The 27,545-nt window shown below is 25.1% G+C and overlaps 1 protein-coding gene across 4 annotated transcripts in view; it reads right to left on the bottom strand.

Annotated features, from left to right (window-relative positions):
• The window catches only part of LOC129605307 (anoctamin-5), a 93,559-nt gene that overhangs the window by 36,316 nt on the left and 29,698 nt on the right, over positions 1-27,545 (bottom strand). Inside the window, exon 1 of one of the 4 annotated variants that reach the window (XM_055514984.1) lies at positions 6,613-6,681. The exons of the other annotated variants lie outside the window; for them this stretch is intronic. The gene's annotated coding sequence lies outside the window, so the exon portion shown is untranslated. Of the gene's footprint in view, positions 1-6,612; positions 6,682-27,545 lie in introns of those variants that run through there. 4 annotated transcript variants of the gene reach the window in all.

Raw genomic sequence — 27,545 nt, 5'->3', positions numbered from 1 at the left:
TGATGTGGTCAGCACATAACCGACCGCAATGTGTATTGTCTAGTTAAGTGAAAGTGTTACAGAATATTATAAAAATGTCTGTTAAATACTTCTTTCCAATTTTTAGGACATTAGTAAGCTTATAGTTAGCATACCTAGAAAAATGTAAATTTGGCTCTTAGTAGAGTTTCGCTTTGTGCTACCCGAATTCCCTGAAATGCTCGCCATTTAGTTTCGGTAACAATCAGAACTCAAATATCAAATTTCAAGAAACTCCATCAATTCGTTTCGTAGATATGGTGAAAAATGTAAAATCGGCCCGCAGATCAGTTTTCGAGCCCTGATCTTTCCAAAAAATTTACATGTTCATTGTTTTAATACAAGGAATTCAAATATTAAATTTCAATGAAATCGGTTGATTATTTCTCTTTATATAAACAAAAATGTATATTTGGCCCGTAGTAAACGTCCAGTTGCTGACGCCTGATTTCTTCCAAAAGTTAGGAGGTTTCATCGCCGGTAGAGCAAAACTTATATATGAAATTTCAAGTAAATCGGTTGAATATGTTCTTCAATATGCTCAAAAATGTAAAACAGGCCCGCTAAAAAGTGCAGTTCCCGAGGCCTGATATATACCAAAAGTTGATCGATCCGTGCCATGGTGGAAATAAACTTACATATAAAATTTCATCAAAATCGGTTCAGCCGAACTTGAGATACACGCGTGCACACACAGACCGACAGACCGACAGACCGACAGACCGACAGACCGACAGACCGACAGGTTGCTAAAAATAGTTTATTTACACTTCCCTACTATGGAGAAGTACGTTCCCACCGAAAACTCGATATGCAAAATTTGTTGCCATCACCTACCTATTGTTTACACAATACGGTCGGTAATAAATGCTTTTTCACCTTTATTTTTTTTATGATTTCCTTATTCATTTATTCCTTTTCTCTCATATACATATATGTACATACATAATATTTGGTATGTATAATGTATGCATGTAAAAAAAAAAATCATATTACTTATATATAAATATCCGAATTCAATTTCTTACCATCGAAAATGTAATATTGAAATATAAAATTAGAAAAGAAATTATTTTATTTTTTACTTCAACATTATTTTTGTTCTTTTAAGCACTTTTCAAAAAACAGTGTGCAACGAAAAGCTTGATATTTTGATTACTTTGTTCGTTCGTCCGTTGATCTGTTTACAAGACTTTTACACTCTTTAAGATAGACAGTTGAAATTTTGCATATAAGTAAATAGATAATTTTCAGAAATTTATTATCGTAGAAATTATTTTATCTAGCTCTCACTCTTTAAAAATTATAGCCCCTTAAAATCGTATAAATGCTATTTTTTGACTATTTATTTTAAGAAACCATAAATATTTTTGAAATGCTGCAAACGCAGAAAAATAGTAGCTGATTTTTCCAACTTCAAAATAGTTTGATTATTTATAATCTTCTACTTCTGAAATTGCAAGTTTTTCCCAATTTTTGGAAATAAATGCAAAAATTTGACGATAAATTAAATGCCATCAAAAATTAAATTTTAACCCTTGAATTCGACCATTAAGTTAACGCCTCTATAAAGTTTTTTTCTCACTCTCATCCTTAATATATGCAATCATTTGAAATATTTTTGTAGATGAATGAAAGTTATAATGGATTGTTTTTTAAAAGCAGTATTTTCACTTGCTCGAGCTGGAAAAGTGCTATACTTTACAAACCATTAGTTTGAGCCAACTTGATTTACTTTTATTATTACTATTATTATTATTTTTTATGATAAGATTTGTAAAATGGAATTATAAGACTCTCTACGTACATAAAAATACCTAACATATTCATATACACATGAGTGTACAAAATATATGCTCGTATATAATATCAATATATAACATATAATGTCCTTTATAAAACTAAAAATATCCTGTTTTATTTTTGTTTTTTAACAATTGAATTTCACATACATATATATGCATACATATATGTACATATAGAATAAAACACGACACAAATTTTAGTATCGATCCAATTTTATTCCTAAAACGTTACTTTATTACAAAAAAAAAAAAATATTTTATTTTTATATTATGAATATAAAAAAAAATTTTTTGTCATGTTTTGGTCTTTTAAACTAAACTAAGCTAAACTAAACTTAGAAGTACAATAACAAGAAAGTAATTGGTTTTTTTTCGTACAATGAAGAAGAAAATGTTTAAAAAAGAAGGAGGATAATAAATATTATGCACACGTTTAGTCTAGTCCTACTACACAATATACTGACAAGAATATTATGCGGTCATTATAAATGTGAAACAATATAAAAGCTTTCTGCACATTATGGTACGTAACGAATAAATAAATTACATAATTAAAAATTAGTATGAGAAATAAATTTTTTTTTTTGTTCGGGCGTCCGAAACATGTCATATTTTAATTATGTTCGAAAATGGTTCATCTATATATTAAAGATTTGGTCGGAAGTAATTTAAAATATCGTTATAAATTGAATTTTCATTTTAAGATGTATGATTTGAAAAAAAAACCCTACTGAATTAGACCCCACACCATAACAATCAGATTATAGGAATCAAAACCTAGTTAGCCTACTGTACAAAATTTTTGAGGTGCGAATAAACCATAATTCGGCACTTTATTTACTAATTATCATGGATTCACCTTAATTAGTTTTTGAAATAATTGAAATTTACTATTAGCTACTATGCTATAAAATGAAACATGGAAATTTAAAGGGTGCACCATTCGATCATTTGCTTTTAATTATACATATATGAATTTACAAAATGGTAAAATGTATGAATGATGCAGTACCATGTGCAAACCCATTCCAGAATTAAATATGAAAATTGAAATCCATTAAAATCTTTCAATTTTTTCTAAAAAAGCCTTTTTGTCTTTATTTTTTTCATTTCGCCTTTTATCGCAAAACTTTTAAAAAAAGATTTCCTGTATTTAAATAAAAAAAAAACAAAAATTTTGAATAGAAAACGTTTTTGGTCATTAAAAAGCTATCTTTTATGTTTTCTTTTATTCAAGTACTTAAACAATAAATAATAAAATTTTTGATTTGAATGAACAAAAAGCCCAAATTAATAGCCAAAAACGCATTCATTTCAAATGTGTTTTCCTATAGTAAATAACTGTGTGCTACTTTTCTCATTAATTTTTTATGAATATATTATACAGGCAGTTTCGGTCTTCTTCCCTATACATTTGTAACATAAATTATTTTTTATCAGGTTTAGTTGAATAAAATTCTCTTAAACAAAATTAATTCGAATCAAATTAATGGTTTATAAAGCAGCACATTTCTCTTGAGCGAATGAGAAAATTTTATTTTTGAAAGAATATTTTTCTTAAATTATTCTCTATAAGTTACCAAAATTATACATGAAACGCATTTTAATTACACATAATAATTATTGCATACTTTTAGGGTAAAGGAAAAATTAAGTGAAGCGTTAATAGGTTTCAGCTTATTATATAGAAATTTACGAAGGCAAATTAAGACAAATAATTTTCATATATTGTGATAGTAAACATTTGCTGTTCGAAAATATTTCATTATCGGAAAAATAAGAAGCCGAATTTGATTTTCTCTAATTTTGAGAGATGATAACTTGAAATTTTCCAACTAAACCAAATATATATAAACTAAGAAAAAGAAAAACGAACTCAATAGTAACTCAATTTTTGCTTTGACGGAATTAAATTTACAAAAATGATATTTTTAAAACTTAATATGGGAATCGTATGTTTTTACATGGTGTGAGAAAGGTAGGCGAAACTGTTCTCCTAGATTGCCTATAACTAAAGTTCTATATGTACCGAATTGACAATTACACGGTCGGATGAACAAACCATCGGACGGATAAACTGGCAGTCGTTTGGTGGGGAAAGACGACGTCTATTTTTTCCTCACAATGCCCTACATTTTTTTCTCCCATATATTTTACAATTTATTGCAATTTAAATTAAAATTAACTTCATTGCTTCCTTCATTTTTTTATTACTATAGTTAATTTTAAGTTATCTAATCATTAATTTTAACAAATTTGTATATTAAAATATGAAAAACAAAAAAAAAAATTTGACTTATTACAAATTATATTGTTATGCTTAAATTGTGTCACGAAATTATTGTAGACAATAAAAAATCAAGTGATAAAACGAGAAAATAACTGATATTTTTCTACAACTTTTATTATATCAACTATAGTTATACTCTGTGGTTAATTTCAAGAAATAGTCAATTAAAAAAATAACGTCTGTTACACATGCATGCTTTAATTAACATGGTGTAATGAATTGAACTACAGACACACACATTCATAACACAATTCATATTGTATACCTTACACTATAATTAACTATTTCAGGAATTTAAAAAACAAAAATGGAAAAAATTTTTAATATTTAAGCGTTTTATTTTGTGTGACGTATTTAAATGTGAACATCCTTTAAAAGTGTTATTTGGAAATTTTGTTAACAACAAGATATTGAAGGCAATTTATAAGGACCTTTTTAATTGCTTTTTTTTTTTAATGTAAAATTCATTACTGTTTCTAGGAAAATTTAATCATAAATTTAAGCATAAATTTAAACTGTAATAATTTTAGAATTTGAATATCTGCGGTGCTATATGGATATAGAAGCAGTTTAATTATTAGCTGGATCTAATAATAGCTTGAGTTGTAAAAATAATAAAAAAATAAGCATTTAATATAAAACTGTTTGGAATAACATAGTAAAACTATAGAGGGCCGCATATGTAAATAAATGGGTATCTTATTCAGCAATAACCAGGGTTTCAATTAAACAATATACAAATTAACATTACCTCGAAAATCAGATATCTGTTTAAAAATTTATTTTAAGAAAGCTAAAATATGTTAACAATTTGTAAAATGTAAAGAAAAACAATGTATTCTATAATAAAAAGAGTCAGAGTCAATTAATTAAATAATGAAATTTTAAATACAGTTGCATATAGACACAGTTTGTTTTAAGTTACTAATTGAATGATTACGGTACTAAATTCTGAAATTATACAGAGCTCTAACAGATACTGCTTATCTGACAACTCTTAATATTTCTTTGTTTCTCTTTGACTCTGTGTCAATGAAAAAATATGCGAGAACTATATATGATTCATATAGCATTCATAGATGCAGTAAAAAGCAAGAAACTGAAGTGATAACCAAGACGATATATACATTAATTGATCTTCTACTTTAATCAAAAATCATTTTAACTTTTTTAAAACAAAATTTTAATTAAACATACAAAATTTTAATTCAACTTTAACAATTTAAAAATTTCTATCATAATCTTAATAATTCCAATAGTATACTTAGCATAAGTAATTCTCTTGTAATGTGATCCTTCTTATATTTTTCTTCTTTTCTTAAAATTTTTTTTCTAACCACTCTAAGAGCATTTTGAAAATTTTTGAGCAAAATATTAAAAGTAGAATATTGTCATTTATCAAGAAGACAATTTCGTATAATATAAATTTGCATTTGAATACATATACACAACTACAGACATAATCGTGAATGCGTATATATACGTGTTAGTTGAATACTTGAACAAAATATTACCGGTTAAAGTTCATGATGAAAAATATTTCATGGTACAAACAAAACAAAAAAAAAAATAAATAAATAAATAGATTGCATAAATTTTAAGGAATTTCTATATAAGAGAAAAATATATAAGTATATAGAATATTCAATTACATAATATGTATATAATCGGCATATGCACTTATAGGTTTTTGTTGAAAGGTATATACAATTAATATAGTAGTAAGCATGTACACAAACAAAAAATGTAGCACTATAGAATTTCTCAAATAAAATTTGAATGCAACAAGATTTTCTTTAAATATGCTTTTTCAAATCAGATGAGAAATGTGTAGAATAGCGTCTATGTTTATGATATTGCGATTAAGATGTTTTCACTAATGATTTTCTTAAATTTCATGATACATAATATTTCAATACCTAGATTTTGTTTATTGAAATTGACATTATAATTCTGAGAAATAATAGAGAGAAAAAATGATAATTTTTGATTAGTCGTCTCAGTTGCAAAAAAAAAACAAATCAAATTTTTAAACAAATGACAGCAAAATACTAGCAAAAATATCGGAAAGTAAATGACATTTTTATTAATTGTCATTATTTTTTATGAACTTTTATACAGAGAACTGCTTCACTCCTTTTGAGTTTCATTATTAATTAAGACTCTTACAATGTATTTGTATAGTTTTCTTACAATGACTCCTTTCAATAAATTTTTCTTAAAAACTAACAAATAACTAATAATTGTATGTACATTGATAAGTTGAAACTAAACAGTAGTGTAAGGAACACTAGTGTTGTATAATTTATATTGCATTCTTAAACTATGTTCAAATTACATTTTAACTTTTATATTATACGAAATACTTAAATTAGTATAATTCAAATTTTAGCCTAGGGAAAAACAAACAAAACAAAAAACAACTTAGCATTTTTAAAATATAATACATACTACATTTGTGGGGTTTAAACTAGGGTGGGTATTACTTTCTACACTTACATAATGGATAAAAAGAACAGCATAAGTAATTCAAAATTTCTTTACAAATAATATTATAATAAACGTCTTTATACTCGCATCCGAAGTACAAAATTGATATTCTTTTCTTAAAAGTCTCAATATCTTCCTTTTTGGAAATTCTTTTAATATGCATATCAATGATGTATTTAGGAATTTGCAATTTAGCCGGATTTATTTTAGAGTAAATTTCATTGAAAACAACCCATTTAAAATCATTGATATCTTCAACTGACAATTTAAGTTTATAATCAAAAGACACTGAATTGTAGCTTCTAGTAATACTACATAGAGGAGGAATAGTAACGTGTTTTTTAAAACTAAAATGAAAAACGTCTGCATTAATTAAAAGTTCCATCAATTCACAGCATGTTTTTAAATGTATCAAAGATGTACAAAAGAAAAGAACTTTATCTGCATTCACGTCTGGCCGAATATCAACTACTGATCTACCATGAATAAAAATAGATTCCACAAAATTAAGATTAAAAGAAACTGTGATATTTCCGCAACATTTTGATTCTAGAAAAAATAAAAACAAAATTAAGTTAAGGATTCAAAAACATAGTAATTTATTTGCAGTAATCATTCTTTAATAAGTTTCGCAAACTTGCTTAGTGAATTTGAGTTTCTATTATGTTCTGGAAGCTTATTGAAATATTTAATAGACATAGTGCAATAAAACCTCTTAAAATGGGTTTTATTGCACGTCGGCATATTGATCTAGTTGAGATTATTTATTCTTAAATTATAAGAATTAAATAAACTGGTTCTTGCAAAAACTTACATCCAAAATTTTTAGGAATCAAACGCACTGATTGCATTTTCCAAATTGAATACTTTAAATTTAATATACCATAAAATTTATTATTGCAACAGCAGTAGAGAACCCTATTGGAATATTTTCAAATTTCCTACAAAAATTCAAGAAATTTTTCAAAATAAATTAATTCCTCAGAAAAAGAAGAAACAGTATTCATACATTTCCATACTCATCACATTACACACAATAAGGAATGCATTGTAATCGCAAAAAATTTCAATTCAAGTCATGCTGTTTTTTTTTTAAATCGCAATTCAGATTTATAGATATTTTGAATTTTCAAAAAAAAAAATTTACATCCGAGCTGGTTAAACAAAAAGTCGATCTTTGTAAGGGATAAATTTTACATTTTCCATCTAATCTTGATAATTGCAACAAACAAAGAAATTCTGTTCTCTACAAAGAAACTGAGTGAAGAAAGCTCTTTAGGAAAATCAGTTTCCGGATAGTGAACATCTATACACTGAATAGATACATAATAAATAATAAATTACACTGAAGTTCAGTATTTAATTTCCTTTGGACTTCCTCATTTCCTCATTTAAACCATATTTATGTATTTGTTTCAAACAGTTTCGAACATGCTTTTGCCGCATTAGACCTTTTCATATTATTGTATAATTAGAAAACTAAATATAATTAGTCCCATAAGAGCATAAACCCATTTTAAGCATTTATAAAATTTCCAACATTATAAGAACCATTTAACAAACTTTGCTATACGTAATTAAATATAATAAATTAAAAAATTTGCAAATATTTTCATACCCTATATAGAAAAAAAAAATTTTTTTTTAATAATTCTTATATTTAACACGAAGAGTACTTCATTCTCCCAATTTAATTAGTGATTTTAATTACAATAATTTTTTTATATACAAATGAAAATTAGTATGAAAATTTTATTAAAAGGGGACTAGAAACTCTCTAGTATTTTTATTTTGACATTAACACTTCAATAATTAACCATTAAAAAAAAATAAAAAAGAAAGGCTAAATAGCTTGGGCCGGAAATGTTAAAAATTGTTTAAAACAAAATAAATTTTTTCACTTTTATTTTTTCGCATTCTTAATTAACTTTATTATTTTTTTACCATATTTATATAAAATCTCTAAAGTAATTAAAAATATACTCCATTTTCTAAATTTATTAATATATACAACAATAATTATATGCAACTATTATAGGGTTTTAAATTGTTTACATAATTGTCGTATTGCAGTATAAAATTTAATTCCCCTACATATAAACAAAGTATATTACAATTAAAATATATAAAAACGAAATAGATGCATGAACAGCAAAAAAAAAAAAAATACAAAAATACACTCTAAATTCACATAAAATCTAAGGGTTTATTTAAAAACATTAAAAAAACACAAAACAAGCGCTTATATTTAATAAACAAACAAAAAGTATAATGGCTATAGTGTAAATTAATTTCGAATTTCTTGTTCCTTTTACATTTTTGTATAGCTATGGATTTTTAATATTTTATAATTGAAATTGAATTTTGTATATAAATGTAACGAGAAACTAATCTTTGTACCATAGAGACCATTTGTAATAAATTTCAATATTAATTATTTTTTGTTTTAATGCTATTAAAGTTTTTAAAGGATTACCTTTTAAATGGAGAATTTTTGTAGAATGCGATTGTTATATTGTCCTGTTGAATATTAAATCAATGAAATAAAGTTACAGATAAGCAAAACAATTTACAGTTGTAATTCAGTTAGAAAATAAAGGAAGAGTATAATTTTTTGTATAAATAAAAGTTTAAAAGTTACTTGAATTTGTACAACTAGTTCGTGATCAAATTAATTATTACCAGCTTGTGGTTAGATTGATTTTACAGAATTCTAAAATCCTGAGCATTTCTCTTATTGTGAGTATTATTATTATTTTTCTTCCGTACTTGGGAAAATACTATTATATTAGAGCCCTCTGCTTGACTTCAGAGTCAATCTTCAAATTCATATGTTTCGAGTCAAAACTGGAAGGTGAATAGCCTGCCTGCCATGGCGTTTTACTTGTATTACTTAAATATTGGATGATGCTGAATATTGGGATTTAATATTGAATAATATATAATAATAAGTATAAATTTTATAGTAACCAGTTTTCGAACTCCAAGCTCTTCGATTAGAGGAGCTTTGCCGTAATCACTACATTATTGATTCATGTACGAGTATTATCATATTATTCTTGAATTTATTATCAAATTCAAATATTTTCAAAATAATATAGAAGCAAAGGTTTATTGAACTAATTAATTTAAATAGCAATTTAATTCAATTTGAGTAGTAAAGTCTTTAAAATATTTTAAGACAAAAATATAACTGTGCACAAAATCAATAACAAGAGAGTAAGAATGAATAAAAAATTGTGGTAGGCATGTAAATATATTCTAATATGTATATATACTCGTATAACTATAATACTTTCAGTTTAAATGTAAAATTATTCAAGTCTGAAAAATTTGAATAATGAAATTAAAGATAACAAAAAAAAGAAAAAATTCATTTATTCAACATGATTCAATTAATTAAAAGAAATATAAAAAAATGTAATAAGAATCCTCACTGGAATAAATCTTATAAGGTATACAAATTCAAATTATAACAAAATTTGTAAAGTAAATTGAATTAAGGGCTTGTAAAATAGCACATTTCATTTTAATAATTTTGTATCTTTGCGTGTTATTATATAAATAATTTTTGCATATTTTTAGGGGTAATACTTTTCAGAATTTGAGGGGATTTATTCCTAGAAGCAAAGAGATTGAAAATTAGTATTTATAAATATCTACAATTTCTATGAAATTTAAGCACTTTAAACTTGTCCTTTAAAATAAATTATAAACTTTGATAAAGGTTTGTTTTAGAATTTTTAGGGGTTGGGACTTTTGGAAGGTTAAATGTTTTGTTACCGGGAAATAATTTTCCAATTAATTTCTATTTATTTGCTTTGTTGCAGACGAACGCACAGACAGATGCGAGGAAAAGCCAAAAATCTTTTCTTTCGAAAAAATTTATTTTTTTTTTACTATTTGGAATTGTACTTAAAAGATATTTGCAAAAACCTTAAAATGCATTTTATTTTTATATATATATACATATATATACGAGAAATTCATTGTATGTATGTATATATACACAATGAATTTCTCTAAACAAATTTGAATACTAAACAAGGACTTTATTTAAAAAAATAAACTTGAAAGAATGACATAAACATTTTGTGTTTTGATAATCTCATAAAAAATTTATCTTTTGATAACAATATATATATATATATATATATCTATATATATATATATATATATATATATATATATATATATATATATATTACAAAATTAATTATTATTAAGTATAAAATGAATAAAATATGATAATAAACACTTTAATTCTATTATACTTGACAAAATTTTTAAGCAACAAGTTTATTATCCGAGATCCATGAAAATTGGATTAAAGTTGTAATTTTTTTTTATCAACAATTTAAAAATTTCATTCTATGCTCATAAAAATTTAATGTGTTCTTCATTTCATTGTAGCAATGTATATATACATACAAATATACTGTAGTATATATATACGAAATTTTAAATAATAAAAAATTAGGAGATAAAAATCTGAATTGGGAAAATCATTGAGCTAAAGCTGAATATTTGTTCCTTGTTGCATGGTAATATAGGATTAATTGAGTATTATCATTTTTTTTTTTTATGGTAAAATTAAGAGGAATATAGCTTGTTGTGTGTTCTTTAAATTTTTTTCCTATATGTATAAGAAGTATAAAAATCTGCAATATTTTTTTTAAATTTGTGTAGATTTTTTTCCATTTAATTATTCAATTATAATGCAAAATAAATTTTGTAAAATTTTATAAATTTTCAATTAATTTTAAATTTTAGAATCTTATCTAAGCACTGGGTTCTCAGTCAAATACAAGTAGCTATGTAGAGAAGGCCAACAAAGCCACACGTTTAAAAATTAATAATTTTATTGCCTTGATTTGAAAAGGAATTTTTTAACTCTCGTGTCAATCAAAAACGAAACAAAAAATAGACCAGATGCCTCAATTGACATGAGTGCAATTCTATTCGAGACTGAACATTTTTCACTTTATGTATTTGATTTTGTATACATACTAGTACACACTTACGTATAGCTATAACTAAATTTCATTTTGTTCAACACCATTATATAATGCAAAAAAATTTTTTAATCGAATTTCTATTTTTATATTTTTATTAATATTTTACTTAAAGTGTGTAGGTTTAGGAAAGAGCAAATTTAACTTAAAATTTTATAAATAAAATGTGAAAAAACTTATAATAATTTCAGCAATAAGGCAGTTGAGGCGTCTAATTTACCTTTAATACAGTTGAGGGTGAGCGGAATTAAATGAGTAACTACTCACTATTAATTCGTCTAACTTTGACAATTTAGGCTCGGTGCAATCAAAAATCAAATTTTGGAAATCAATGTCGTTCAAACCACAAATATTAGAGGATTTATCTATAAATATAAATATCAAGCCATCTATATATTTGATTTTGCAATTAATTTATTACATTTCTGGAAAAGTCAGCGATATGCGATTTTGTAAATTTTGGAAATTGAAATCAAAATAAGGATTTCAAATTTTATATCTAATTTTCCAAAATACCAAAATTTCAAAATTTTAATATTTTTTTAAAAATGCCCCTAGAAAAAAAAAAGAATATTTCTAAAACTGTAATTAAATTAAAAAGTTTTTAGTCTAATTTAATTGAGCAAATTTTTATTACAAAATGACTGAATCAAAAAATTTAGTACAAATTTCCTTGAAATTTCATGTTTTACAAACTTACACACATATACTTAGTACAAATTCTATAAAAAAAATTTTAATTGGAAAAAAGGCAAACTTTTCATATACGTATGTGTTTTACATATAACATTCGTTAATATTTAATTAATTTTACAAAATAAGTTTGGAAAAAGTTTTTGAACAAAATGAAAATGTGAAAACAGAGGAGGCAAAACAAAAATAATAACAATTATTTGATTTTTGTCATTTCCACTGGAGAAATTACATATACTTACAAATTCTAATCACTTAATTTATTCAATTATTAAAATTTTAGTGATTTTATTCATACTCCAAAGTGAATAATAATAATAAAGTAAGAAAAAACTAAAAAATTACTCTTAATTTCTTTAAAGAGAAACTTTAATAAAAATTTTTATTTTGCAGGTGTACGAGTATAAGTAGGTGAACAATATTTTGATAATTTAAAAGTTAAGGACCAAATATTGGTAAAATATTTTAATAAAAATTATAAGACTTTAAAGATAAATTGCAAAAACAAAAAGTTAATAAATTTTGTAAAAAAAAAGGCGTTTTTTTATAAAACGACCTTGACATAACCTAATGGGTAAATGGGTATTAAACAAAAATTATTTAATAAAAAAAAAACTTGAAAATTAACTTCATCCAAATTATATTATTAATTAATTAAAATTAACATAAAATTTTTCTCTGTATTTATTTTTTGTGGTTTCTTTAATTTGCTTCAATTAAATTATGCTTAAAGCGTAGTACACTAGGGTACGAGTACTTTGCCACTTAATCAAAAAATAAAATTCATAAAAGAATTTTTCCGGGAAACAGAAAATTTGATTTTTCTTATAGTTAAATCCAAAATAAAATTTAAAAATTCTCGGTAAACTAGAGGAGGAGAAGAACAGAGGAATAAATAACAAATTGAATTTCGTGCTATAATTTAAATCTATGATTACAATAGAGTCGCTGGATTTTGCAACATGCTAATTTTCAGAGATCATTCAAGTATTGTTAAATATTTCAATTGAAGCATAAGATGCTGATATGTATGTATATATGTAGTTGCTATTATAAAACAATTGCTACTTATACTTTTATAATTCGGACTGTTTAACACAAATTTATAGTTTTTTAAATTTAAGGTTTTGATTTGAAAAATTCTAATTTCAATTAAGAATAAAATACTTAATTTAATTGTTTATTAAAAATAATATCAGAAAACCATAAATTCTAAGGATCGAAAAGATCTGGGATCACCTCTGCGAGAAAAAAGTATAAGTATATATTTACTAAACAATTCAAGTTCAAATTTATTTTGCTATACGTACTTCAAATTGAACCGAAAATTTGCATTGGGCTGTTACATACAAAATTGTGTTATACGCATAACAAGACAAATTCTATACCTCGCCATTGTATCCGTAAAAAGGCGATATTTTAACATTAAGATTTTTTATAAATTTTTTAAACATAAAATTATTTCGTTTTAAGGTCGACAAAAATATTTTCTTTTTCAAATGTACAATAAATTCTTTTAATTTGTAAAAAATCAGACTGTTTTCCGAAAATTTCGTATATGTGGTTTGATTTTATACGCGAAAAAATTATAAAACAGCAAGAATATGTTGAAGTTAAATTAGGATGTTTAAAGGAAATTAATATTTTATGTAATTGGAAGGAAGTATAATTTCAAAAAAAAAAAATGGCCTTACTCAATATTAAATCGCTTTGGATTGGTAAAAAGAGCCCCATGTTAAACGTATATTTTTCATTTTAAAACAAATCTAGAATTGAAGTAAATCTAGCTTCAAGAATTGAAGTAAATCAAGTAAAGTAAAAATTCTCAAATTTAAAAATTTGTAAAATAGTTTTTAATGAAATCTATTACAATAGCATTCAATCAATTTTAGCTGAATACACGTTCAATAAATGGTTTACATATTGTGAACAAGTAGTCACGTTCTTAATCAATTGTATAATATTATACATGTATCTATAGGGCCTGTAATTTTATAATTAATATTTTAATTTAACAATAAAGGGGAGCCAAAATAATATACTATTAAATACAACAATCAACTTTGATATAAAGAAAAATTTTAAATTTCACATTTAATTTCAAATTAAATTCTTATTTCATATTTGAATTCTTGTACGTATACGTAAGCGTATATTATGTATATATATATATATGTATTATAATATGCATGACATGCGGCGCTTATAAATATTATTTCCTTTTTAATAATTATACTTGTAAACCTTTCAAATTATGTCACAAAATTTTATCATTTCCCCCTAAAGAATAATAACAAAAAAAAAAACAGAAATGGAATCCTCAAAGGTAAATTATTATTAAATATTTAATTTGGTCACGAGACTTAAATTATCATTTATATTATGCCATGTAATACATGTAATTATTATTCTATGTATGTTCATTATGCAATATGTAAAATATATTAATATTAACATACATACATATAAGTAAATTGTAATAATTTTCATGTTAAAAGAACTATTTCAATAAGATTGTTTTTTGTTTTTACTTTTTTCTTTTATGTTGTAACTTTTACGTTCGACATTTTTGTACAAATTTACAATAATTTTCTTTTTTGTTTTTTTTTTTTTGAAGTTTTGCTCTTGAATAAGTTTTACACGTCAAAAAATTTTCATAAGTACAGGCAAAAGAAATGATTTTATTTGTATTTTTTATTTTTATTTTTTAGCATATTTTCAATAAAATTTAACTGTTCATTCGTTCGTCTATCTCTCCGTGTGTTTGTTTACAAAACCTTTACAAAACCTAAGATAGAAAATTGACATTTGTTATACGCAAATGATTTTTGTTAAGAATCGCATTTTCTCTATTATCTAGAAAAAATATTTCAGCTACTTGTTTATTTTTTGTATTCGTTAAAGTTTTAAAAATCTATTTTTTTTTGACATTTTATTGTATGGCAATAACATACACATTCCACAATTCAATAACAATGTTTTTGGGTTCCACAAAGTCAAAAACAAGATAACTTCTATTTTTCTAACATTAAAACAACGTCGTACTCACATGTTTCGTGGCTATTAAAATTAACAATTATGTTAAACTTCTTTTTTCTTCAAAATACTATTATAGTTTTCGCCTGCTAAAATTTAAATTTTTAATACCATATTTTTTTCGAAATTGCATATTTTTCCAAATTTCTTATTACCAAGTAAAAAATGGTAAATATCTTCTTATAATAATAAAAAAAAAATAATTATTTATCTGGACTAACTTAATTAGCAACTAATCGAATTCGACCATAATGTTTCTTTACAATTTAATTCTCATCCTGAAGGTATGCAACAATTACGATATAATTTAATAGAGTAATGAGAATAACTTAAATTTGTGCAGTGTTTTTATTTGTCCAAGGAAAATGTGCTACTTTAAAAACCTTTGGTTTAATCTGAATTAATGTTTTTTTTTTGTTTTTTTTTATAATTGCATAATTATACTTCTATTAACAACACAATAATTCATTTTAATCATATTGTAAGAATATAAAAAAGTAAATGTCTATCAAATTAACAAAACGTTACGCGAAAATTTATGCGTTTTTATTATTACATAAATATAAAATAGGAAAAATAGCAAAAAATAATAATAGAGAAATTATTAAGGATATCTAATGAATATTCAAGACACGCAAAATTAATTGCCAATAACATTTATATTTCTTTTCACCTTTCTAACAAAGGTGAAAGTGTAATAATTTTTTTTTTTTGTTTTAATTTTTTGCACACGATAAGAATATTGACAAAATAAAAATTTTTTTATTATTTATAACTTGTATAGAAAATTTATGTATATGTATTTGTAAAAAATTAATGAATTACATAATGATGAAAGTGTGATTAGATTATTAATTGTGTATTTTAAAATTATATAAAATTATTTATATATTTAGACATATATTGTAAGTATATAATTTGTGGTTTCGGAAATATGAGGCCAAATAAAATATTCAAATAAGTTGAAAAGAAACGTACTTTGGAGGGAATTTAGTTTAAATTTTAAATTTCATTAATTAAAAGAAATTGTTGATTATTCGAAACTTGGAGGGCAAAATTTAGCAAACCATAAACAGAATTTTTAGATAAAAATGTAAAGATTTGAAAAGTTTAAATTATTTTCTTTAAAATTCGTCAGTAGTTGGTTATCCTGTACATATATGTACAAATTTTAGTTTAAAAGACAAAAATTGCAAATTTATGTAGTTTTATCCAAAATTTTAGATCCAACCAAAATTAAATAATCAAATTTTCACAGAATAACATAATCAAATTGAACAATGATAATATAGAAATTTGTGCTACTTATTCGCTTGTGAATGTTATAGAAAGTACAGGATTTTGAATAACATATTCATTGCATGCCATGCTTTTCAATGCGGAATATTTTCAAAGCCACGGGGTACAATGAAAAATAAATATACTTATAAATATTTTAATACGCGAATATTTAAACTTATTACAAAAATATTCACAATAATATTGAAATGCATATTTAATAATGTAATCTTAACATACTTATTTGGTATATCACGATTATTTGCAAAAAAAGCACCAAAAATTTTTGCACTAGTCAAATTTAATCACGTGTCTACTATGATTTGAACTTTATTTGTAGATAGTACGTTACGTGCATATGCATACATAGTAAATTAAATGAAAAATTTTGAAATTTTAATATTCATGTAATACAATCTCAAAGAGTTTCTTTGAAGCTCGCAAAACCGAATGAAATGTTAAAATTTAAAAAAAGTAAAATTTCATCATTCCCTCATTATCTATTACCTATATAATACTTGAAAGAAATTTCCCATAGTTGATAAACCAGAAAAATATATGCGAAATTAAGAAATTCTTAAAACTTACAAAACCTGCATACAATCAATTTTAACCGCAAACACAATTTATTCTAATTACTTAAATGTTTTTCGTATTTTTTTTTATCAGAAAAAATAAAAAAATATTTTATACTCAAAATGAACAATTCGAACTTTTAAAGAACAATTCGACGACGATAAGGAAAAACAAGAAATTGGAAAAGTTCAACATAATTTTCCGTGATAAGAAAAAAATGATAACAAAACAGCACTTATTTTTAATGTTAATATACAACAATTCCCATTAACTTTAAGTTGAACTTTATCTACTTATACATATTATACTTTAACTATACCTCCTTGAACACACATAAGTTGATCAAATGTATAACTATAAATGTATATACACGTACAGAGATCCATACAAATATCAATATATAGTTGTTAATGTTCTCAACAAAATTTAGTCTATTAAAAGTACATAAAATTTTTCAATTCTAACAATTTGAAAGTAATTACAATGCTTCTTGCTGTATGTACAAGAGTTTGTGAACAATTGAATATAAAATATGTATAGATGTGCAAATATATACATAAGTGCTCTGATATTGTTACTAGAAAAATATAATTGTATGTCTTTAGGAGTATTATAATAGATAAAATGTATTATAATACTTAAGCATATAGCTACTGATTTGTATGTACATTAGTTAAATAAAATGCAAGAATATGCTATTAGAAAAAAGTAGAAACAGTTTAATTTTAAAATTGAATATAAAGTCGCCTTAAAATTACCAAAAAAATTTTTATAAAAATTATTTAAGTTAAATTTGATCTAAAATCTAAGAGTAAAAATACAGGTTATTCTAATATTTTAAGTACATAGTCTCAATTCTAGTTAATGTCTGTTTTAATCAATAATTTTACACGGTAATAATCGATATAATCGTTAATACCATCGTTTTCTCCAGTATTAAGGAGTTGTTATCCAATTCTCTTATGTCTAGAATGAATTACTGGTATACTGTAGACGGGAACTGAGGACAATGTAACTAGGTTGGCTATATTCCCTTGCAACTATTCAATTTCCTTAGATACTTGCGATTTATTGCTTGTTTTCCATTTAAGGCTTTATCTATAAGTACTATTAAGTATACTGCAATACTCACATGATCTTGTGGTTAGGTGTAGTATAGTTTCTAAACGCAACGCTCTTCTTCGCGAAAATTTCTTTGTATACGAATAAAAATTAACCTTTAAACGTTTTTACTCCATTTAATAATTATAAAACCATCTACCGCAATAAATTTTTGTAACTACCCTGTACAAAAGTGTTATATATATATACTGTTTAATCACTAATGTATAACGCTTGTTACGTTAATTATTCAATATTTCTCAATTTCATAGCAATATAAAGAACTAGAATTTAAATTTATTTAGTTATTATTTTCAATCCTCTGGTGGTTTGAGGGTTATGTCAAATTTTTATTATTACCATTTTGATCTTCTCCCTATACACATACAGTTTGAATCATAAAATTTCAATTAGGAAACAAATAGTTGAATTTTATTGTTCACAATTTGAAAGCACAATATTTAACCTTTATCTTTTTCGTTGAATGACTTTATTTTTCACAAAATATGCTCTTCTCCGTAACTCTATATACTTATAGTTAGTCACTTTTACAATTCAAATATGCATAAACCTCGTTTCATTTTTACTTTTTCACATTATTTTCTAAATAAGTAGGTATCAAAAAGAGTGTTAAATTCCATCACGAAACAAAGCAGCCAAAAACAAAAAAATCAACGCAAAAGTGAAGATTTTCTGTCATTTCCTTTCGTTTTCATGATTTAAATAGCAAAAATAGGTATATAGAATATAAAAAGATTTATGTACATGGTTGAGGGTGGAACATAACAAAAAAAAAACACCAAAACAGAAAGTAAAATCAAATTCACAATAGAAAAATAAAAGGAAAAAGAGTAAACGACAACATCACTAATCAAGCGTTTCAATCACGACACAAACTGAATAATATTGAAATTTAAACGCAGGTAAAATTTTTATTTTCAATTGTGCGAATAAATTATAAAAGTACAAAATAAAAAAATGAATGAATGGGTGATATTTAGCGTTTAAAAATACCACAAATTAATATTATTTTTTAACGATTTTTTTATCGACCGAATTGCATACAATAAGAGAGGTTATGTGATGGCACCAAATTTCACCTATCGAATTTTCGGCCGAAATGCTTTTTTCCATACTACGAAAGACTAAGTAAACTATTTTTAAAGAGACGTTTTTTGATCTGTCGGTCTGCACTCGTCTGTCTGTTCAGATCACTATCTCAAGTTTTGCTCAGCCGATTTTCACATTTATTTTCAGAATGAACCGGTTTGATCAATTTTTGGTATATGTCAGATCTCTCTAACTGTTTCTCGACTACTGGGCCGATTTTACGTTTTTGATCATATCTCATAGGAACTATTTAACTTAATTTCTTGAAATTTAATATTTGAGCTCTGTTTGCATCCGGAAGTAACTGACTCACGAAATTCGGCTTAAAGTGAATCTCTACTAATAGCCAAAATTAGTTTTTTTTTAAATGTAAATTTGAAAGTGTTTGAATGGAATTTCCATAATCTTGTGAAACATTTTCACTAAATTTGACATTTCACTTTGCAGTCGGTTATGTGCGGTTTACATCAGATATTTTTTTTTGTTTTTACCTATATAAAGGAAATCACTCAAGCGTTCAAGTTTTTCAAACTACATTGTGGAAAAAAAAATAAAATTTTTAAAGGTCATAGTGGTTTTTCAATCAAAATTTTATTTGTTGTAACAAAAAAAAAAATCATAAATTTTTATTCATAAATTGAAATTTAAACACATGCTATTTCGGAAAAAAGGCGCGGAAAGGGAACGAGTAGAATTGTTAAATTGTGAGTGAAAAATAAATTATTTGATTGAGCATAAAAATATTATCAACTCTCCCATTAATTTTTTTTTTTTTTCAATTTAAATTTTATGCAAAAATAATTTAAAACTTTTTTTTTGTTGAGTTTTCATTGATAATTGAATTATGAGACAATAATTTTGAATAAAATGAATGGAATGAAGGACTTCGATTGAAAAAATGAACTATACAATAAAAGTACAAATATAGAATTAATTGAGAGTAATTATATTTATATATGTTTTTGTATGCATGAATATGTGAAGGTAAATTCTGATGAATTGAAAGTTAAATTTAAATTTAGAAACATGTTCGGTATTTTAGTTGAAAACTTTTCATATAGAAATTTTAATAGTTTGTAATTTAATTGATTTTATATGAAATCGGAATTTTAAAATTGAAAGTATTCGAAATTTATTATGGGGTTAATGTTTGAAGAGTTTTGACTAAATAACATGGAAAATATTTGGTGTGTTAAAACTAAAATTTCGTGACTTAAAACTTTAAAAACTTCAAATAGAAGCAATTAAATTTATACTTTTGTGTAGTATAAGTATGCCAATTCATTTTAAAAGCTTCTCTGTTCGATTCTGTAAAAAGCAGAACGGTATAGGGATTCTAATATTTCCATTCGGAATTGCCTTTGAAACAAATGTTTTATTTTAGGAAAAATGTTGTACATTCCTAGGAATTTTAGCACTTCATTTATTTTAAATTTACCACTCCATTTGTAATGGTAAGAAATTAACGGCTAAGATATGAGGCACTTACATAAAACTGATCAGCGTCGAATCCTTAGTCAATTTAAATACATATGTTCACCCCAGCGATAGCTTTAAAGCAAATTGAGCAAATGTAATAAAATTGTTAAAAATGCCGCTTATAGTATAGTTACAGAACCACCCTTATTTAATTTTGGTTTGATTGAAGAACAGTTTGAATAGATGTTATGCAATTTCAAATGAAATTTAGTCAAATCTTTGAAGCTGTAAAGCATAGAGTATTTAAAATTCGGGTAAAGGAGTTCCGTAACAAGGCCACTATTACGCAAAATTTAATTGTGATTTCATAAGTAGCAGTCAAATTACTCCAAAAATATTTTACATGCTTCAAACATTTCCAAGATAACTGTTCCGAAATTTCACTAAAACAAGTTTAGAGACTTTAAACTTATGGTTATATGTTAGACATATAAATCTTATAGAAACCATTCGCACAAGTGTCATGGAGTTGACAAGTTCAACTCTATTTCTTCTCTATTTTGTAATAAACTTTTTTTTGGTAATTTAAAGATAGATGAAGTCATGTTATACAGAAAAATATACATACATACATAGATTATTATAGTTTGAATATTACTCAATGAGAAACATGATCAAAATGTATAGAGAATTATCTGATATAAGAGTACAATCTTGTATTTTTAAAAAAAAAAGCAATCAAAATTTTTTAATTGTTCATTTACTTTTTTCCCCAATTATTTCCCAGCAATTGTTTTGATTATTTTTTTCCTTGTTTTCAAGTTGAAAATTTTCTACTTTCCATTTTGTAATCAAAAAATTTCCAAATTTAAATCATTTTGTATATACATACATACATATATAACATCACTATACCAGCATAGTATTGAATTTCGCATGATAAAAATTAAACAGAAAACCATTAATATAAATTGTAAAACTATAAATAACACTATTTTTATTACAGGAAATAGTTGGTGCAGTTAAAAGTATGCATATAATTTTGAAAAATTATCATTTTCTATTTGTGTATGTTTGTACTCGTATATGTAATATCAATTTTGGTTCAACGCACCCCTTATTCAATTACAATCTACTCTATTACTCGAAACAAGAATGTGAAAAACTAGAATGCTAAATTCTCCATGCTTGTATTTTAATTGATTTCAGAGCATTGTTTTTTTTCACATTTCTAGGGTCAATCAGTTTGGTAAAGTGAAACTGATTGAACTTTTATTTAAAACTACATCGTGCACACTATATTTATGTATGGGTACATGCAAAAGGCACATACAAGTAAATATATTTAAATATTTAAATTGCATACACAATTAAATAATTTAAATGCCGGCAAAACTTTGTTTGAAATTTTTTTTTTTTCAAAAATAACCTGCCGCCTTTATTTCTAATAAATAATATTATTCACAATTATTCCAGTGTATTTCTGATTTCATTGCATCATCGTCAGACTATTTTTATATAGTATGGCCAAATAATGTAGTATATAATTGTAATATAATATTATACATTGTAATTATAATATGTATGTGTATGTTTGTATGTATATGGTATTCATATTAAAAAGAAAATATAAAGAACTTGTTTGGCAAGTTCTTGAAAAAAAAAATTTTAGTCTTAGCAAATTCAAAAAAAAAAATTTTTTACTTAATTCTGTTTTTTTTTTACATTATGATTGGCTTGGCTTTTTCTATAATATTTATATGAAATCAAAAAGAGTGAAAAAACGAAAAATCAGTGGTCGGTTTCACATAAATTTTTCAAAATGAAATAATGGAAGTTTCCATTATATAAAAAGAATAAAAACCAGCATAAAGGAAACCATTAAACTATGAAAAGCAACTTTTTTCCTCTTTGTTAACTATGGGCTGCTTACAAAAAAAATTTGAATTTTCATTTCTCTTTTCTATTTTTTTTTGTTTTATATGCTTACATAAATATAAGTTAGTTGAGCACTCACTGACTAACATCTATAATTATGATTTAATAGTTTTTTACAATGCTATTGTGAATTTAATTTAACGTTCGTGAAAGTGACATTTAATTAAATATTAGTGACAGTCCCACGAATCGACGGCCATTTAATTTGCTAATTAGTTTAAAAGAGAAAAACATACAAGCATTTTTTAACAAATTTTTCTAATTTCAGGCATTTTACTTGAAATAAATCAACTTTAAAAATAAAAAAATAATGTTTTTTATCACATTACCTAAAAAATCTTTACTCCATATACAGAATCCTTTTTCCAAGCCATAAATATGTCAGTTTTTTCAATCATGTTAAAAAGAAACTGTGATGGATTGTAAATTAACTCTCTAACCACCACAGCCAGGCCCCCTATTCAATTAGTGAAACACCCTTTTTCAATTATACTAACCCGGTCCCAAGCCTCAGGGATTTGGACGTTAGCTCAACAATACAGAGAAACCACAATCCAAATCACTTGCGCCTCCTGATGGCTAGAGCAAAGCAGCCACATTGAATATGTATGGCTATCTTCTCATTGTCCCGACAGAATTTACACTAAAAGAAGACATATTTCACCATAATAGCATGAATCCAATTTCGATCCATCTCCTCTAAGGAAAACTTCCTTGAGTAAGATGGAAGGAATAACTTCGCGTGATGGCATCCCCCACTAGCCTTCAGGGAAAGATTCGATTCTCCCTCAAACAGAACGTAAAGCCAGCCCCTAATGAAGGAAATTAACAGTCCACAGAAAAGAACCTCCGATCGGGGATGGGGATCTCGTTGCCCTTGTACCCGCTGTGCCTCGGCACCTAAATGAATAAGAAGAAACTGTTATTGAATCTTTATTTCTATTAAATAATTTACACATCTTATTGTTAGCAGGACAGATATTTTATATTATAAAGTATAATTATTTTAAATACAAGTACGTCATAAAATATAGAACAAAGTAAATATACACAGAAAAAAAATATCATCATTCTTATTAAATGGTCTATGAAGAAAATTTTTATATATTATTTTAAAAACCGCGGATGTTGATGATGACTTAACTGTGCACCATTTTAACTATAAAGCTTTTTTTGTTAACATTTTGTTTGTATAAAGTACACAAAAGTAAGTACTTTGTTTATTTTTTTTTGTTTTTTATTTTTCTTTTTTTTTTTAAATTAATTCCGGGCAGGAAATAACGCATTAACTTTTTGGATTCTTAATATTTTATAGCTATACGTACACTTAATACATTATACAGGATTCAATAGGGGGAAAATCTTGCAACAATATGTAAGTACCTGATTCTAGCACCCGCTTGTCAATCTTTTTTTCTTCTTTTTTAGATTGAATTAATGAATCCGGTGTATTGTAAAATATGATGAATTCAGGAAATAAATACACATATATGGTTGGAAGGTGTTTAAGTATAACTTCCATATTTTATAAAATTATAACATCATATTGTAAGAGTTTATCACATGCAACAAATGCAAGCAACATGGTGTATACGTGTAAAAATGTGGAAACTTTTCATGTACATAAATAATGTTCTCTTTTAATTTTCTCTTCTCTTGTAACTTGGTTTTCAATATTTTCATGTAAAATATTTCTAATACGAGAATTTATAATGATTTTTGTTTTTATACACTAACTTCCATATGCAAGCACTTTTTCAGATACATACTTTCAAACAATTTTATAAAATATTCGAATGCAATTATTATTTGTATAATAAATTATGCATTTTAGCAAATTGTAAAAATTTGAGAAAATGATTGAGAAAATGATGAATATTGTAACATTTATAATATCAATATTTAATTTGGTAGCTTGCCACGTGATTGATAGATATACATACCGATATACCGTTTATAATAGAACCGGACCACCATAGAATGTATATTGAAGTGATTCCTTTTCAAATAATTTTGCAAAGTTTAGGAGTAATCTTAAAATGATAATTTTCATTATTATTATTTAATAATAATTGAATTTATTCAAGAATTATTAGAATATTTTTTTTAATATGGTGGCAGCTACTGTAATAATCTCGCTCTTATCTGACATTTTGACAATTTTGAAGGATAATAAACCGGATGAGGTAATAAGTATTTATCGACATCATTAATTATTTATAATAATAATAAATTTAAGACTAATGGGAGCTGCCGTGTAAACCAAGTTTGAGATAAAGGCTAATTTGAAGACTTACTTCAACAACTTGACACTTGTTTTAAATTAAGATAGAAGAAGTAAACCTTCATTTGAGAAATTCAGCTGCACTTTCACCACATGATTTGCAGTAGGTAGTAAAATTTTTGAATTTAATAATCGTAAATTTTTCTCACTATACATCCAGTAAATATGTATGTATTTTAAATTTAGTTTTAATTGGATTGTGTCTGAATTTCTTATTTTTAAAATGCAATTCATTTCTTATAATCATCATTTTATTTAAAGTTTTTATACAATAATTATAGTTAGTATGTAAACTATACAACATAGTTATGATGAAATATGAAATTATAATTTTTTTTTCTTTTTACGTTTTCTTATTTTATTATCGATTATCCTTGAGAAATACTTATATAACAAAGTTATACTTATGTAATAAGTATATAATATTAAAGTAATTTTTCCCCGTATACTTACTATATTTGATATAAAAATGAAAAAAAAAAATTAATAAAAATGACATGTATATTATATAAGTACGAAGTGTATGTATACATATATAAAATAATAGTCCCGTTATACTATCAAGGTAATAATGTAACTTTTATACGTTATATACCAAAGAAATTTTTATTATTTTTATTTGTTAATTGATGAGTTAATATTATAAGAAAACAAAGTAATAAAATAAAAGAAATTTATTTAGTATCTCTACTTCACTAAAATATTCTACAAAACTAAAATTAAACAAAATTGGAAAGAGTATACCATAAAACCAATTGAATTAAGTAAAGGTCAAAGAAATATATTTAAGTTATACAGTGTGTTATATGCTGTAATACCAATTGTCTTATAATGCTGTATACCATTGCATATAGACCTTTATGAGGAGACAAAATTCATATATGGGCACAATGGTCACAGCTCGACCGGTTCCGAGTAACAGCGACTTTAAGTAACACTCAACTCTTTTCTTTACTTTTTAAAATTTAAAGTGTAACGGAGTTCTCGTGTCAGCTAGGCGCATTTTAAAATACGATTTAGAGATCGTAGAAGTACTTTCTCATGAATTACTATATTAGTTATAATCCGTTCAGATTTCAGAATCACATAACTTTAAAGTTTAACGAATTTGAATTTTTAACTTTTCATTAAAAAAAAAAAAAAAAACATTAATTTTATAGGTGAGGTAAAGTATTAGCTTTCTCCAATTTTAGCCGATCTGGCAACTTTGTCAACTAATTTTTTATTCGGTTCACAAGTCATCTTCCTATCGGTTAGGCTTTAGGAGTTAAAAAAAAAATATTGCAAATATTTTTTTTCTTCCTTAATTAAAAATAAAGTTGGGTCAAACCAATGGTTTGTATTGTAGCACTTTTCCCTTCAACAAGTGAAAATTCCGCTTTTAAATACAGTCTATGTATACCTATCACACTATAAAAATTATTTTCATTCATATACAAAACTATTACTAGGATTGCATATATTTAGGATGACGCATATATGCAGTCTTTGAAATAAAGCAAAAATTAACATAAAAAGGGGTTAACATTATGCTCGATTTTAAGGGTTAATTGTGTGAGTTAAGAAAAATAATTATATTTTTTAGTGTCACGAAATTTACCGTTAGCTTTTTGCGTTTATAAAAATTTGGAAAAGCTTGCGGTTTCGGAAATATAGGGTGTCAAAAATTCAAATTTTACGATTTTCAAGAGGTGATAACTTGAGAGGGGGTGGAGATGGAAAAAAAATTTCTTCTAACGAAATGAACCATTTGTTAATGTCTAAAAGCCCCTAAAATTTCAAAGTTCTAGAATATAGGATCTAGAAGAAAAACGACATCAAAAATTTGGAAAAAAAGGACTTTAGATAACGGTAAATTTCAACGGCCATTTTGTTTTTTTAAAGTTTAACTATAGTATACCGCGCTAGGGGAAGCAAGCCGCTGCCTTTCTGCGTTTGCAAAATTTCAAAAATACTTATGGTTTCATTGCAACAAATATTTAAAAAAGGCCATTTTTAGGGTTTTGGGGGGGTATAACTTCTAGAGGGGGGGAGATAGGTAAAAATTTTGTTCTACGAAAATAAGTTTCTAGTAAAGATCTATGTATATATAAAATTTCAGCTTTCTATCTTCAAGGGTGTAGAAGTTTTGTAAACAGACACACGGACAGACGGACGGACGGACGGACGGACGGACGGACAGAGTGAAACTAATAAGCACTTTTTTCAAAAAATTTTTTGGAAAAGTGCTAAAAATGTATGAACAACCATTCAAAAAGGTCTTCCTCTTTTGTAAGGTTAACGTTCAACTAAACAATTTAGTTTTTATATTTGTAAAAATTAAAGACAAAAAAAAAAATTGTCGAAACTTTTGGGAAGAATTGAAGCATATTCATGTATTGATAGAATATACATACGTTTCGAAAAGGACGGTGAAAATATAACATCAACAGAATCAATCTTTTAAAAGAGAAATGTTTTATGATCGAAAAATTTTTCGGCGAGGAACTTTT

The sequence above is a fragment of the Condylostylus longicornis genome, unplaced genomic scaffold (genome assembly GCF_029603195.1).
Source record: "Condylostylus longicornis isolate FDR11 unplaced genomic scaffold, ASM2960319v2 ptg000013l, whole genome shotgun sequence".
Taxonomy (NCBI): domain Eukaryota; kingdom Metazoa; phylum Arthropoda; class Insecta; order Diptera; family Dolichopodidae; genus Condylostylus; species Condylostylus longicornis.
The sequence above is the reverse complement of the archived record's forward strand: the minus strand, read 5'-3'. Positions and strand labels throughout refer to the sequence as shown.